Genomic DNA, 15,873 nt, shown 5'->3' with positions numbered 1-15,873 from the left:
GAGAAATGAAAGGAAGGAAAGCCACAGTTAGCCGCCTGCAGAACAGAACAAACTCATTTACAGAGCAGTGCCAGACTTGAAAACAATTATCTGCCATCTCCGTTGCCTCTGTAGAAGAGTAGCCTGTTTTGTGGGGCTCTTTGTTTTTCTCAAGGACATATTCATTATTTCAGATGAGACCCATTTGAGTCTAAATAAAGACTTTCTCTCCTCTCTGTCAGATTCACTGGTGCTGTGATGTTGCATCTGAGGGGATGTGAAAACACGTTTGAAAAGGAGTCTGATGAAAGCACTTCTATGCCAGTAATGCATGTTCATTAAGTTTAAATTCTCTTTTATTTCCACCTCCTCTTCACATTTGAGTCCGGGTGCTAATATTTGTGTTTTTCTGTGTTTGCGCTGTGTTCAAGTTCTCTTGAAAAAAACTGAAGCATTCGCTGACATTACAGTTACAATAGTCGTCTTTGGTCCGAGCGGGCCCTTTGAAAGCAGGCCGCATATACTCCTGTGCATGAAAGAGGAAAAAAGGCGGCTACTAATCACATCCAGACAAAAGACACCTCTGACAAACAGTAAACAGGGAGCCAGAAGTCTTGCATGACTCACAGGGGACTCACACACATTTGCTGAAAGTGTTATTCCTCTCTGGATGAGAAGATTTTGCCACAGAAAGAAATAATTTGCGGTTGTGTTCACAGCCTCCTTGTTTCCACCTAAGGTCACTACGGCAAACGCAGATGGAATCAAACTGACATGGAAAAATAACTGAGCGTGTTTCGGGTCCCATCTTACCTGCTTGGGAGGTTGTCTCGTCTCCACAGACGGACCTCTGTGTGTGGAAATGAAAGAGAAGGCTAGGGAGACAAACAAACATACACACACATGCATGCACACGCACGCTCATACACATGCAAACACAGCACACTTCAAATGGCCTTCAAGAGTCCTGCATTCCACATTTAATTGGAAGTATAAAAAAAAAAAACACCAAGCAAAAGAAAAAAAATCCACCATACAGCACCCTCCAAAGTAAACTTCTCACAGCCAATCACACAGTGGAGCCAGGTCTCTGGGGCCCCGCCTTCCGAAATAGGCACAGATAACCTATTGTTGGAGCCCAAACAGTGGACTCGCACACACTCGCGGATGACCTCACGCACAAAAACACACATTCAGAGTGAGCATTACTTGCGAAACCAGTTGTAAACATGTTTTGTGAAAAACTGGATCTGAGAGAGTGGCAGGTACTGCGAGTGTTTTCACAGCTATTTAATCCCAAAAACTGTTGCGCGCACCGAGAAACTAATGGAAACTAATGGATGGGAGTAAAAAGCAAAGGAGAGAAAGACAGTGAGGAGAGGGCACTCGGGCTGTAAGAGAGGAAAATAAGTAAATAAAAATAAAAGGTATTCTTGGTAAATGTAATGTCACATTACAAGCATGCGTCTTCTCTCCTCGCGCACACAAGCACACACTTTGAGGGTACAAGGGAGCCTATTGAGAGATAAATTTGTGTTCTTTAATTCGCGCGCGTCAATGTGATGTGACGTTTGCACTGTAACATTAAAATGACAGCAGGTCTGCGTGCCCACGTGGGGGAATTTGATGACTTTGATCTGAGCTTGTGTGACTGCAATCCATGTCAGGATGAGGACAAAGGGCAGAAATAAGGGAAAATCATTTTTTACATTTTATTTTTATTTTTCGCACTGGAATTGTACTAAATGTACGTGTAAAAATGTAAATAAACCTTAATTAACGTTTTCTTCAGCACTTCAAACACAAAAGCGCACACGTTGCTATTTCAGCTCCTCATATTTCCCATAATTTAGGGCATTTGTGTTCCCTGCACCACTCTGTCGATTTTTTATGTTTTAAAGCACGATTTAAACTCTCACGCTCTGAAATAAATAAATGTGTCTGAATTCAATCTGGATTAAAACATTATAATTGTGAGCAGTTATCCCCGAAAATCCCACAGCTGAATTTTTAAGAGGATGTGAGCACTAGTTTTTATTTAACGCAAACACACACAGGGGGGACATCTGTGCTGAACGCTGACCAAATCCACCGCGACTTTACTCACAATACAATTCTGTTGGAAGTGTTAGAATTTGTTTCAAGTTGATGGCACAGCCTCCATTTTGAGTTGACTTTGATATCATTCTGCGAACAGTGAAATGTCTGGATAAGTGTTGCGTTTAGGCCAGCCATCTGTACCATCTCCAACTCCAAAGCAGCTAGATGCAGAGCGCCCTCACAATTTAGAGGGGGAGCGAGAGAGGGAGAGAGAGCGAGACGTGGCCGTGTTTTTAAATGGTTCACTGCTGGCATCTACTGGAGAAACGGGGAAGTCCCGGCGCTGACGGCACCCAGCGGACCCTCGCTCTTTTTACTCGCAGAGGCATTCATCTCGCCTTCCAAAGGGATGAGTAACTCCGCAGATGAGGCATAACCTCCAATTCCAGCATCACGCATACCACGAATAACACCCATTATGTGGTTTGGCAAAGACATGAATTACACTAAATGACAGATATATGATTAAAATACTGGCTTTCTGGTGAAGCTACAGATAAAATAAAAAAAATACAAAAAACACTGGTAGGTGAATCATACTGTATCTCAACTTCTCATCCAAACATAAAGGAGATTTGTCTGATGAAGAAGAAGAACGAAAAAAAAATGCATCTCTTCTTATTGTTATTAACAGTCAGTTTGTATCAATAACTTAATATGGATTTAATTTACAAAGCAAAATAAAACTAACTACAAATCCTGATCATAACAAGTTCTTGTTTGGATACAGAATTTGAATGAGAGCTTGAATGTCACTTATTGCACTTTAAGCTCCTCACAGCTGGTTTTCTAACGCTTTATGTGGTTATTAAAAGTGAAAAAAGACCACTTTTAAACTGCTGATGGTTTTAGGTGTTTCACTTTATCGTGATGTTCTTCGCAGACATGATCGAATACCGTGATGCAGAGAAATATAAACATGAAAAATCACTTACTCCAGCTCATTCATGCTTTTCATCATAAAGATCCCAAATTGATGTGCGAAAATGTTTTCATTGGGAAAATAAAGAAAGCAACAAAAATCATTTGAAATATGCCGCATGTGACTTTTTGTGAGTAAAAGCATTTGTGCATTTAACACATCACGCCGCTTTTACTAAAGTTTAAAGGTTGCAAGCTGCACAGAGGCACGACGTGCCGTAAAACATTGTTAAAAATATTTAGATACCATAATTACAATCACGTAACAAAAATGTTTTCTGTCCGTGCAGCTTCAAGTGCAGTGACTGAGCCAAAGAATTGTTTTTTATTATGTGAAAATTGTCAGATTCAGTCTGTCTCATCCCTCACCTCTTCATTTGTATGTGTCTGTCTAAATATCTATATGTCTGTGTGTGAGTTAGGAAATGGTTCCCTGCGGAGGAGAGGCAAAAAATCCCCAACCAAACAAACAAACAAAAAAAAAACAATCAGATGAGCAGTGACGGAAAACATTTCCTGCGTGAACGAATTGCTGTCATTTTTCCCCCCTCAAGAACAATTCTCATCCAATTCTTGTAATTGTTGCCTCATAATGTGACACATTCATATCAGCGAATGCATTCAGCGGCAGTCTGTTTAGGATGCTGTGGATTGAGTTAGAGAGTTCATCATCCATTACAATAAAGAACAAAGCGATCCCCTATCTGTTTCAGACATTTCGCTCTTTATGATGCTGAGTATGGCTCTGAGGTTGTCAGAGAATTCAGACAAACAATATATGGCTTTGAGATATATCAAGAGCCCCACAATAAGATCCTGTGTTGTTGATAATTTCGAAAGGGAGGGAGGGGCGGGGGAGACTGAAGCAAACTCCAGACAAAAGGGATTGTCTTGATTATTTGTCTGTCAGAGATGGCAGGAGCATATTATGAAAAGCGATGGCTTCGAGGATAACGGTGATTGAGATTAGGGCCCTGCTGAGAAAGAGAAAGAGGGGGCGAAATAAAATAGGAGTGGAAAAAAAAGAGAGCGAGGGAAGAAGAGTGAAGAGTGGAGAATAGATGTGACTAGACTAGAAGAGAGAGCTCTGTGATAACTGCCAGCAAACAGCCTGTTTGATCCTGAGGGATGGCAGAGGGATGTAAGGCGTTTGAAGCTGACAATCCCTTTGTGATGATAACACATGTTTTTCAGTGTGTGCGTTGATCCTCCCTCTCCTATTGTAATATGGGCAGCAGACGGCAGCTGCCTGGGCATTGTAGCGCTGCCGCTAATCTGAAACAATATCTTTAGGCCCAGCGTGGTTATGAGCAGCTGTCGGCATTGTGGGAAGCGCTGCTAATCTGCTTCAGTATCTTTAGCCCCTCGTTTAGCTCTTTGATCCTCTCCCATTATGCCTCCCTTTCCATCGCAACAAGCGACTGAGCTTTGGCAAAGCTGTGCTGGAATGTTGGATAGATAGCAGGAAAACAGAGTGAGAAAGAGAGAGAAGACGAAGGGGGAAAAATACACAGTGCTCCCATCAGAAACCCTCCAGCTAACAGATGTTTCTTACAGTCTTTCCACGTGTCTCTCACTGTGCATTTACACCTGTCACATACACCAGACAGACAGGAGCAGAGGAGTGAAGACGGACACGCACAGGTCCTCTGAAATAACACAGGAAGAATGCTTCTCCCTTTATAGCTGACAGACCTCTCATTTTTTTCTATTCAGAGTCTCACCCAGAGGCTGTGGTTAAGAGCAAGGTTTCCATTCCCCCGAGACGCAAGCTTAGTGGTTAACATCACTTCAGCTCACGGTTTAAGTTCCAGTCTTTGTGTGAGGCGCAATCACGACATTGAAAGAAGCTGTGTGGTTGAATCAGTGGCGCTCAGTGCACAGTCACGGGATGCCACAAGTGTGCAGGATACTTGGGGAGCACTGGCCTTGCTACACGACCAAAGGCAAGTAGAAACACGGTAGTAGTGACATGCACATATTATATCACACGCCTTACTTTTCGTTCAAAGTGTTCTGTGCTCTGATGTGACACACCAGCACTTACGCTGTTGTAAGAAACTTCTAAAGGAAGTGAAGTGCAGCATGGTCATGGCTGAATATACCACAGCTGAAATTAGACCTTAAAAATACACATTTGGTGAAAATGTTATTGCACTGGTGGATTTGAATATTTCAGCCCATTATTAGCTTTGTTGGGGGACTGAAAACTTTGAGGAACACAAACTTTATTTTTGTTTTGGAGTATATTGAAAATAATGAGAACAGACCCTCAATTTTACAACCAATGGGAAATTATATATTTAACAAATGTGGAGACCATTTAGAGGTAAATAGTCACCGAGGTAGGTTTTCAGGGAACTGCATACATTCCAAGGTTTTTCCTGTTTGCATTCACATTGCTAATACAAATTCCAAAGTGATGCGTTACCAATGTTTATATGACATATGGGGTTGCTGCAGTTACTAAAATTTGTATGCACATGAACAATCAAGTATACTTGCAATACACTCAAAGTTCCTCTTATCCAGAAAAAGACCCTACAACAGACTTCTGGGAATGACTGGTAGTACCTCCAGCACTCACTAAAACTATGCAAAAGTTCCTATTGTTAAACCATAATTTTAGATGCCAGTGTTTTGTTTTGTGCCAGCTTTCTGTAATTTAGTGAAGTAGATTTTGGGGTAGGATTTTACGTGGTGTCCACGAATGCAGCACTAACATCCACACCTTCCCAGCTGATAATTAGAGGCCCTATAAGAAACAGCTGCCTTCACTACCACATGGAGGCATTTGGCAGTCTTTTCCCATCCAAGGTGGCTGAGAGTATTAGGCAGCTTAAGCACTGCAGAGCTCAGGAAAGCTGCTCATTTTAGTATTGCCCTTCAGAGAGTGGTGAGTAGGACGCTTGTGTTTGTTATACTGTGGCATATAGTAGGGTGGACCTTGACGACTGTTTCCCTCTTTTTGTTACAGGATTGTGCCAGACTGCTGCTGTCTTGTTTTGTCTCGTTCTGGCCTGTTATCGTCTTACAAACGTTTATAGACTGGCCTCGACTGACTTCTGGTTTTATGGTCTTTTACTCAGAATTGCTTTATACATTTTAATCATACTTTTATATAGAACTGTAACTTAGGGTGTATTTGCTTTATGTATATGTCTTTTACTAATTTGTTTAATGTTTTGTCGTTTCATTGCTTTAGTAGAGGTGCAGCCACCTGTTGAGGGGCTAGGCACGTGAGGTGGAATCCCCTCCCTGGTGCATGAGAGTGTTTACGCACCGGGCATAGGTAGATTGCACCGTTTAGATTTCAGTGTGAGTGACAGTGAGGTTTGTAGTGGAACTACACAGGTGAGTAATTGGTGGCACCCTTGGGCACTCCTCTCTGTAGGTTTGGTCTCCACCATTTTGTTTAGTTAGTTTATCGAGTTGTTGTTTTACTAGGGTAGCACCGTGGCAGCGAGCCTTGTCGTTTTAATCATTATTTGTTAATGTGTTTTAATTAACAGTCTTGCAGACTCAGCCCTGCTACCTTAAGAACTTCTCTGATTTTACAGTTCTATGCTTTTAGTAGTTTTTCTCAATAAATTTTGATTCGTAGAACTGATCTGCCTCACCTCTGCTGTTAATAACGAGCCTGTGGGTCTTGGTAGCCAGTGTAACATCTACATTGGCTATAAAAATCTTTCCTGGGGTGTAACTCTCTCCACAGGTGGCGTTGTCAACATCCTTTACTCACCTTCCCTGGTTATCCCTCATTTGTGCCTCCACAGTAAAATGAGGGTTATGTTTTGGCTTGCACAAACAGTGTTTGGATGTAGAAAAATAAACAAAGGTAATAACCTGAAATCACACATCACAAAATCCCTGCCTGCTTACAGTTTCACGTGATATTGTGCTTCTACCTCGTCTTAAGTTTAGCTAAGTTCACCGAGCGGCACCAGTATATCCAAAACAAGAACACAAAGGTGAAAAAAGGGGCTTCCCTTGTTACAGCTGCAGGAAAGGTAGCCAGGCTAATAGGCTAATTATAACTATGAAACAAATCAGGTACGAAACAAATTACAGTCTTTAGACAGCTCTGACTGTTGTTGCAGACAGTGAGTAGTAATGAGAATGAAAGATGTGGTAGGTGTAGTGGAGGTGTGTCAGTGTGTGTAGCTGTTGGGGTGTGAACACGCAGGAGCGCACTGAGAGGAGGATACAAGCTGCACACAATTAACAGAAACATAAATATCTCGCCATGCTTAAGCAAGCCATTAATCAGATATAAATAGAGCGAAGGAGCCCTTTGTGATTAACGAGGTGAGACTCGCTGCTAATTACTGTTTCCCTCTCCTCTGGTAATTAGGTTGCTGCTTTGAATAGGGATGACTGAGACCGCCCTGACCCTACCCCCCGCCCCTCAATACCAATCCACTGATGTGCGATTGCTTTTGTGTCTGCTTTCTTGTCTCTTTGTTTTAGGCATCTTCAAGAAGATGGTTGAGGTGAAATGTGTACCATCTTCTTTTGATCTGCAGATATAAAAGGAAGCTGGTCATATTTCTATATTGTACTCTGGCACCTGCAATGGCTAATTGGAATTTACAGGTGTCAGCGTTGGCCACCCAGTAGAGCTTAGCCTGCCTATAGGACTTAAACCATTGGGGGGTGGGGGTGTGTGTGTGTGTGTGTGTGTGTGTGTGTGTGTGTGTGTGTGTGTGTGTGTGTGTGTGTGTGTGTGTGCACGTACACATGGGGGGCACAGAGCCATTAGGCCATTGCAGCATCTTGATTCTATTCTTTTTCAACAATTCTGCTGTAAATGTAAAGATACACTTGGGATCATTGTCCTGTTGTATGGCCCAATTTCAGCCAAGCTTTGAACGCTGGGCAGATATACTTGTTCAGAGGTTTTCTAACTATACTGTTATGAATTGTAAGATTTCATTTGCTAAATGACGTTCTTGGAAAATTGTGTCATTGAGTTAACAAACACCTGAATGTTCCAGACAAACAAACTGCCAAAACATCTGCTTTTAGAGATAGTACATTTTGTTAATGATCAGTTAATCATGAGCATTTGATTAGCTACTTGCCCTCTTAAGTCTTATAGAAGCACTAAAGATGTACTTAGTTTCTCACAGGTTTACACAGGGTACTAAGAATGCTTTCTTTTAAAATAATACAAAAATTAAGTTGGTGTGTTAGCAAAACAGCTGGGTAAACTTTGAACCTTCAGTCAACCGAGTGATATATTGGAGATGTTAACCTGAAAATACTGGTGGAGCCAGAACCTGTTCAACTTGCCTGTTTGTTAAACTAGACATGTTTCCCTCTCTATCATAATTCCATGATAATGTGCTAAAGGAGTTATTAAAAGTTTTATTTAACATACAGTAAAACTTATCGGTTATGATGAATCATGGCAGGGCCTTTTACTTGGAATGCTATGGTACCTACGTTTCCACACATCTAGTTCTCAGAGCAGTAAAAGCACAGCCAGGAGCAGCTTGTCTAGTGCACTAGTCTCCCATAAGTTTCCTGTCAAAGACCAGAGACTAGTCTACAACGTACATGCACCAAAACCCTCCAAAAAAGGCTGCTTGCCACTAGTTTGTAAGCAGGATACGGACACACTCACGAAAACAACAGATTCTATGTTCCATATTCCAATGGCTCACACTTGAACAGGTAATGGGAAAAGCTTTATTACAGAATTGTGTTTGAGATGGAAAGAGAGGGGTTACTTTTACTTAGTAGGCTTTAAGTGATGTTTCATTGGGCAAGTATTGATGGCTGTGCTTGCCCCGATGGAGTGCCACTGTTCAAGTCAGTGGCATTCAAGTCAGAATATTTAAGTCATTTCAGTTTGAACATCAGTTGATAGTGATGATGCAACATCTGGAATTTTAACTGTAGATATTATAGCACTGCGTATCCAAGGAACTCTGTTAAGTTACTGTTTAATGTTATTTCTGAATATGATTCTGCACTTTCATGTATAGTGTAGAACAAATACTTGCAGCTTTTATAGCTATTATTTTTCTTGTTTTTGAAGCCATTTCACTGTCAAGTTAAATATACATCTAAATGAAGTATAACCAAATTTAAATAATACAAACATTAAATATCACATTTCCACATCCAGACTGCACCACTGTTTTCCTCCTACAACACACAGACTATCAGCTGACTGTAGCTCAAGTGGAAGTGAAACCTATAAGCTGGATCAATAGGCAAGGTGACTAACAATCCCAAGATTTTAACTAGTGATAACTGGTTCTCTACAGGGATCCGTTCTCGATTCCCGATCCCTAATCTTGAGAAATGCTGAAGAAAGCAACCAGACTTTTTCCATTTAACTGAAGCATGAAATAGTTGTTAAAAATCCACTCCGTGGAGATTTGGCTTTATGAGTTTGGCGAAATGACACCTCTGATGGATGCACATCACAGCTGTGTCAGCATTTCTCTCCTCCCAGGCCATAGCCTCTGACTACCAACAGGCTTACTTCACCACTCCCTGTCACAGACGCGTGGGTCTTGGTGATATACAAGTGTAATCTATTACTACGCACTTACACTAATTGTCTTCAGCTGGAAGTGGCTGCTATGACCTTTTTATGGGAAATGAAAATAAGTGGAGGCGCAGAACAGGCGATATTGGATTCTGTTGTTAATTAATGTGTGTATTATCTGGGTGGATGAAGCCAGGGGGAGGAAGTTAATTGAATTACAGTCAGCGAGTTGGATAATGCGCTGTTGTAATTGTTCGACTGCATAAGACAGTGCTCGCATTAGGGAGACGAAAGGCAGGCCTGATTTGCTTCAAGAGAATGGTAAGAAATTACTTGTTTGGTTTTGGGGTGTGAGGCATGACTGAGTTTCTAATTTAACTCTTGGGTTACTGTAAACATATGCACTATTAAAAGTTTGTGTGTTCACTGCTCATCTTTACAGTTCTGCACAGTACTAAACGCATCACAGAATCCCTGCTTATAGTGTTCAATTAGCCACTTATTAAATAAGTTATATCCTTTGTCCATTTCATTATTAATTATAGAACTAAAATTGGCTGCATAACCAACTGCTGTCTATGCCAAAAGACCGCAGTCCCAAAGCTCAGTGGTGCAAAGCAGTCAAAGCTTATTTCAATGTGGTGTTTTCCTCAGAAATTCACCATTTGGAGGAAGTGACAGGTAAGTGAGACGGGTAAGTGAGGAGAAGCTATTCTATTGTAATGAGAGACACAGCAAAATCTTGGCAACACTGAGCACAGTGCGTCATTGAGAACATTTCAACCATAATTTCTTTTCTCTGCCAAGTCTATTCATTGACAGCTTTTAAGGTTACAACAATAGGAATTGTACTTACATTCCAACCAACTTCACCACTCTGGACAACTGCAAAGAAGACCTGGACAGTTTGCAGCCGCATATTAGCGAGTGTTGCGAGCAAGTTGTTATGGGGAAACCAGGTAACAAGGTGCCGACTCCCTTCAGCAGCAAAAGAACACAATCCTGAGACTAACCTGAGTGAGCTTCACCACAAAACAACGACATGGTGAATATTTTGGCGTCCATAGATTAAAATAACAAAACAAAAACTGTCCAGCTTTGATGCATGCCGGGCCCTCTTGGAAATCCTCCATAAAGATTTTCACGCATGCGTGAGTCCGTGGAGTTCAGCCAGCAGCAGGTCGAAACACTTGGTGCTGAAAACGCCACCTTCAAAGAGTGAAGAGTGTGTCACAGAGGGAATGGTCTGACTCTCTGAAGAAAATGTTAAAAATCAATGAAACTGTCAAAGAAACTACCAGAGAAGACAGAAGACGACCCGGAAACAATGGTGAGTCAGACTTACCTGAAACTCCCGGAGGCCGTTGCTGAAAACATCACTTTTCATCATGTCCATCATTTGGGAAGTCGACCCAGACTGATCATGGCCAATTGCGAACACTTCAAACAGAAAGAGCTGGTGAAAAGCCACAGCCAGAGAGCAGGGCTGGACTGGGACAAAAAAAAATATATATATATATCGGCCCGGGCATTTTGACTAGAGACCGGCCCACCAGGTATTACAGGAAAAGCCATAAAGCCTTTGAATGAAAACAGACGCTGTTGTGACAGTGACGTACACCGTCTTGTTGGTATATGTATGATTTCTATACATTTTACATCAGATAAAAACTTTGGTTGTATGATTCAGATAATTATTTAATAAAAACGAGACATTTTAAATGAGAATAAGAAAGAAAAGTATTTCTTTGTGCCCTCCTCTCACCAGATAACCAAACCGATATCATGACCAGCAGCTTTACAGCTGTGGCTCCAGCAAACATCAGCTGATACTAGAAAGTAAAATTAAATAAATTCTAACAACAGCTGATCAAGCTTAACAGCTGATCATGCTGTTGTTTAGCGCTACATCCACTGGTTTCCTTTTTCTGGTGCAAAGTGGGCGATAAACAAACAAGACACAAAAGCTGATCAGCTGATCATTGATCAGTTTCATGATTGAAGTAGCAACAGGAGAGGGAGGGGAGAGAATGAGAGAAGAAGAAGCAGCTGACAGCGTAAAGGCACAGAATAACTCCAGCTTTGTGTCTTTTTCCATTCTAGCTGAAGTACGGGACAAACTGTTCCTTTTCAGCTCAATACGAAACGCATAATATTTTCTCTGGATACGGGACGGCAACTCTATTAATTAACCTTATGAATAAAGTTCACTATCAGTAACATCATAGCACCCACCCAGCTGTATAGAAACTTCGTCATGCTAGCTAGTACGCAGTACGAGTTATTGTAACTGACTGTAAAAAGTCAGCACAACGAAAACAAACTCCACCTAAACTTGGTTTATATCTGACCCAGATAGACTGCAGGTCATAACTTCTTACCTGAAGTTCAGTTCACCGCCTCGGGTCTCTGCTCCTCCTGCCTTTCCGTCATCCACCTGCCAGCGTGTTGCATCTGCTGGCCTCCACCACTTGCTAATGTTACTGAATCTGTGGAAGCTCTGCGATGCCACCACCAAACAACTGACTTATTTTTACACATCTCCCAGCATCTGGCCAATCCACCACCTTTCAGAGTTTATACCGTTACGGGAAAAAAAACAGGAAAAAAAAAACCCCATCAGCCCATAAAAATGAAAAATCTCCACCAGCCCACCAGGCAAATGCCTGGTACGCCCGATGGCCAGTCCAGCTATGGCTGAGAGGAATGGACTTCAGCGTGAACGACCAGTTTCCAAAAGAGATCCTGGAGAGACGCAGAGCCCAGTTCCCGATCCGAAAGAATTTCATCCAAGGAGGCTCCCAAGCTGTCATCACAGTCGATAAACTGTATGTCAACGACCCACTTTATCACAACCAAAACACCACACCATGGCTGTATTAACTGGGGTAATCTGTATATACAGACAACTCCTCGTTCTACTTTGCTCTCCTTTCCCACTAATAGAAATGTCTACATAGATCAAATAACACCAGTTTAATCAGCCACAGCCTGTTTTCTTTTTGTTTTTTTGTTGTTATCATATTTGATTTTAGGTACTCAAACTATCACTGAACTTTAGGAAACATTCAACACTCCAATAATTAGTTTAAACATGATCACACTGAGGTTTGTCACACGTGGAGTTGGTTCCAGGGAAAAGAGGTTTGCAACAAAGTGGATGAGAACACCATTTGTCCGTAGTATTAGTCAACATTCTTGTTTTTGATTTAGCCATATCTCATATGTATTCTGTAGTAGGCAAACATCTAATATCCTGGGTTTGTTTATGTTTTACACTTTTACAGATTATATAACATAACATATTGGTTTAAATCAATTCTGACAAAAGTTATTTATTTCACCTGTTAATTGGTTTAGTTTGAACTCACCTTACCTACCTGTGTTCCAGGAACAAGAGGAAATATAGTTTCACTTCCTGTATTTATAGCTTCCTGGCTAATCTGAGGTCACAGGAAGTGACCAGGTGAAGAAGGGGGAGAATATTGGTAATTTAATAAAGCTGATTTTAGAGTGTGTTTATAGAGAAATGGATTTGTTGTAATATGTATCGACTATACACTGCAGAGTTTTACCGCTAGGAAGGAGTAGCAGTATAGGTTTGAGTATAGAAATATTTGTCTCACCTACCTAATGAAATAGTCCAGGCGTAAATGAACTATTTAAGCAGATGAACACAGGTGTTCAGGGAAAAGGACCAGATCAGTGTAGCTGTGTGCATGTTGAACTTAATTTCAGTTGATTTAAGTTCACTTATGTTTATTTGAACTGATGGCAGATATTCTTAAACAATACATGGATGATTTTGCTCTTTGCGGTGCTTGGCGTTCACATCACCCAACTGTCAGGGATCACACCTTTTTTTCACCAGTACACTACTTACAATCTCACTTAGGCTAAGTCATCGTTTTCTCTCCGTTTTGGCCTCCTGTCCACACTGAAACGGCGTTTTCGCTGATGGAAAACGCAACGTTTTGAAAACGCTCCCGAAACGCATATATTTCAAAACGGTGCTTTCACGTCGCAGTGTGGACAGCGAAAACGGAGACTTTCTAAAACAATGACGCATGTTAGTCACACGGTGCAGTCATGTGACCAATTAAACTAAGACAGCAGAGGGCATTATAGCAGTTGTTTTGTTTGCTCTCAATTTTGACAGCCCTATTAAAGATTAATATCAGTCATGGGTAAAATAAATAAATATTTGTACCCTCAAATGGTGATCAAGAAAAAGTTAACTTTTATTTAAAACTAATGAATTATTTCCCCTCCCAACCATAAATTGGGAGCGAGATCTTTCCATCAGTCCAGATCAAAACTGTCTGAACACCTTCAAAATAAATGAAATCCCCAACTTACAACTTACAATATAAAATTGTCTACAGAACAAACTATATAGGAGAACGGTTGTTCCAAATGGGTCTCACACACTCAAATACATGCACCCATTGCAAAGACAACTCTGCTCACAACTATATGCATGTTATATGGGTCTGCACACCCTACCTATCCACATGGTCTAGTCATTGCATCCCAACCTCACCCAAGCTGTGCATTATAGGTGACATATGTGAAATAGATACTGCCTTATGCATCGCTAAGAAGCCTATGCTCATGAACTGGAAATCCAAAAACATTTTTATGTATTGTTCAATAAAGAAATGTACTTCTAGATCAAACCATCTGGAGAGAACGTCTGCCTCCTCACAAAACTAACTGGATGAATTTGTTTCCCTCTGGTCCCCACTGATCAATTCTATTACTTAGTGGGGATGGTCAGCATCTTCCTGCACCCCTGTTTCACACACCCTGCCAGGTACGGAGGTCTACAGGTGGTTTGATGCGATGCTCTGGCAGCGTCTCAGTTCACTGCTTATTCGGGGGGCATCTGCTTGCTGGCACCTCAAAGGGGAGGGTCAATGTGTGTGCATGTGTGATATATGTGTCTCTGTGTCATTAGTGGGTATATAAGTGAGTGACCAAATTCAAACAGTGTGGTTCTTGAGCTCCTAGAACACTGGGACCCTGATCTTTCCATGCCCCGCAGATACGCAGATATCGTTGAGATGTGTGGCCTGAGGTCTTCAGTACTCTTGGGGCTTCGGATGGCCTGGTTCTCCCGGATCCATCTCTGTCTGCTTCTGGCTCCTAGGTGGCGTTATTGCAGCTTCCCACCCACATTTCATGTCAAAGACACAAACATACTCCATCTTTCTCTCTCACACACGTGTGTATCTCACACACAGATACACACACACCACAAGAAGATCGTTAATTTATGCACCTGTGCGCTTTTAATTTTTGCACTCCAGGTGTTGAATGTTTGTTTTCTTCTAACAGATGTGGCAGTGGGCGATACGCTGTGTATTTCTATTTACTGTGCCCCCCCCCCCCCTTTTCTCCTGTCTGTCCTACCTTAGACATTGTCACAGAATATACTACATATAATGTAATAACTGAAATAACACAAATTGAAATGAGGAAATAAGCAGATAAACCCTGAACAAGAGGAGCCTATAGAGAACTTATAGAAAACATCTCGGAAAAGCGAAATGTGTTTGCCACACTAGTGCAATCAGATCATAAATTTGATTGCAAGTGCTTCCAGACAGGAAAAGACATAAAAAAAAAAGAAAAGAAAAAAGAAATGTACTATTTTCCTGCACATTTGAGTGTAGATGTTCAACACAAGACATATTACTGAGATGCCTTTGTTTTAAATATAGAAATCTATGCTAATAGGCATTAATATCACAAATAATAAATGCTGAATGGGATTATTTCTGTACCCTGTGGTGAGCTTTCTGCCAGCCTGGAGGAGCTATGTGGGTACTACTTTCTTTTAGTGGGTTGTGTCGCCATCTTGTGGACATCTCTATGTCAACTCTTAAGTAGCTTTCAAATATTTTTTTCCACCTCTGCACAAGACAAAAGAAATGTCAAAGTAATATTATATTATCTTTAAATATATGAACATGAAATTATGTTGCCTGGACTACATAGTACACACTAATGGATTAAAGCTCCACTCACTCTTAAGACCAACAAGTGAAAAGGGAGTGAGACACCACCATGGAGAGGTATTTAAGAGCATGAAAGAACGCTGCAAACAGAGGCTAGGTCTGACTGTCCAGGGCTCCTGGAAAGTCTGAGAGTGTTTTCACACCTATAGTTTGTTTACTCTGGCCCAAATCAGCGGTAGCTTTTCCATGTGGTTTGGTTTGTTTTTACACACAGAGAACCAAGTGAAATCCAAGTGAATCAAAATGCATCACTGATAAAGGTGATGTGTTTTGTAGGTGTGCAACGATACTCGTATCGGTATTGAACCGTTCGATACAGTGCTTTCGGTTCGGTACGCATATGTA

At 41.3% G+C, this 15,873-nt stretch overlaps 2 long non-coding RNA genes across 2 annotated transcripts; one reads left to right on the top strand and one right to left on the bottom strand.

Moving 5' to 3' along the window:
* The first annotated feature begins 5,711 nt into the window (after positions 1-5,711).
* Positions 5,712-6,606, top strand: LOC113008582 (uncharacterized). The gene is made up of 2 exons (XR_003270047.2): positions 5,712-5,896; positions 5,978-6,606. It is a non-coding gene; the product is annotated as an uncharacterized LOC113008582 (long non-coding RNA).
* A 1,736-nt stretch (positions 6,607-8,342) lies between these two features.
* LOC145421482 (uncharacterized) lies at positions 8,343-13,377 on the bottom strand. Its single transcript, XR_013902850.1, has 2 exons — positions 10,851-13,377; positions 8,343-10,714 (listed from the first exon to the last, which is right to left on the bottom strand). It is a non-coding gene; the product is annotated as an uncharacterized LOC145421482 (long non-coding RNA).
* Positions 13,378-15,873: the final 2,496 nt, after the last annotated feature.

Source organism: Astatotilapia calliptera, chromosome 17, assembly GCF_964374335.1.
Source record: "Astatotilapia calliptera chromosome 17, fAstCal68.1, whole genome shotgun sequence".
NCBI lineage: Eukaryota > Metazoa > Chordata > Actinopteri > Cichliformes > Cichlidae > Astatotilapia > Astatotilapia calliptera.
Note: the sequence above shows the minus strand (reverse complement) of the source record. Positions and strands in the feature narration are given on the sequence as shown.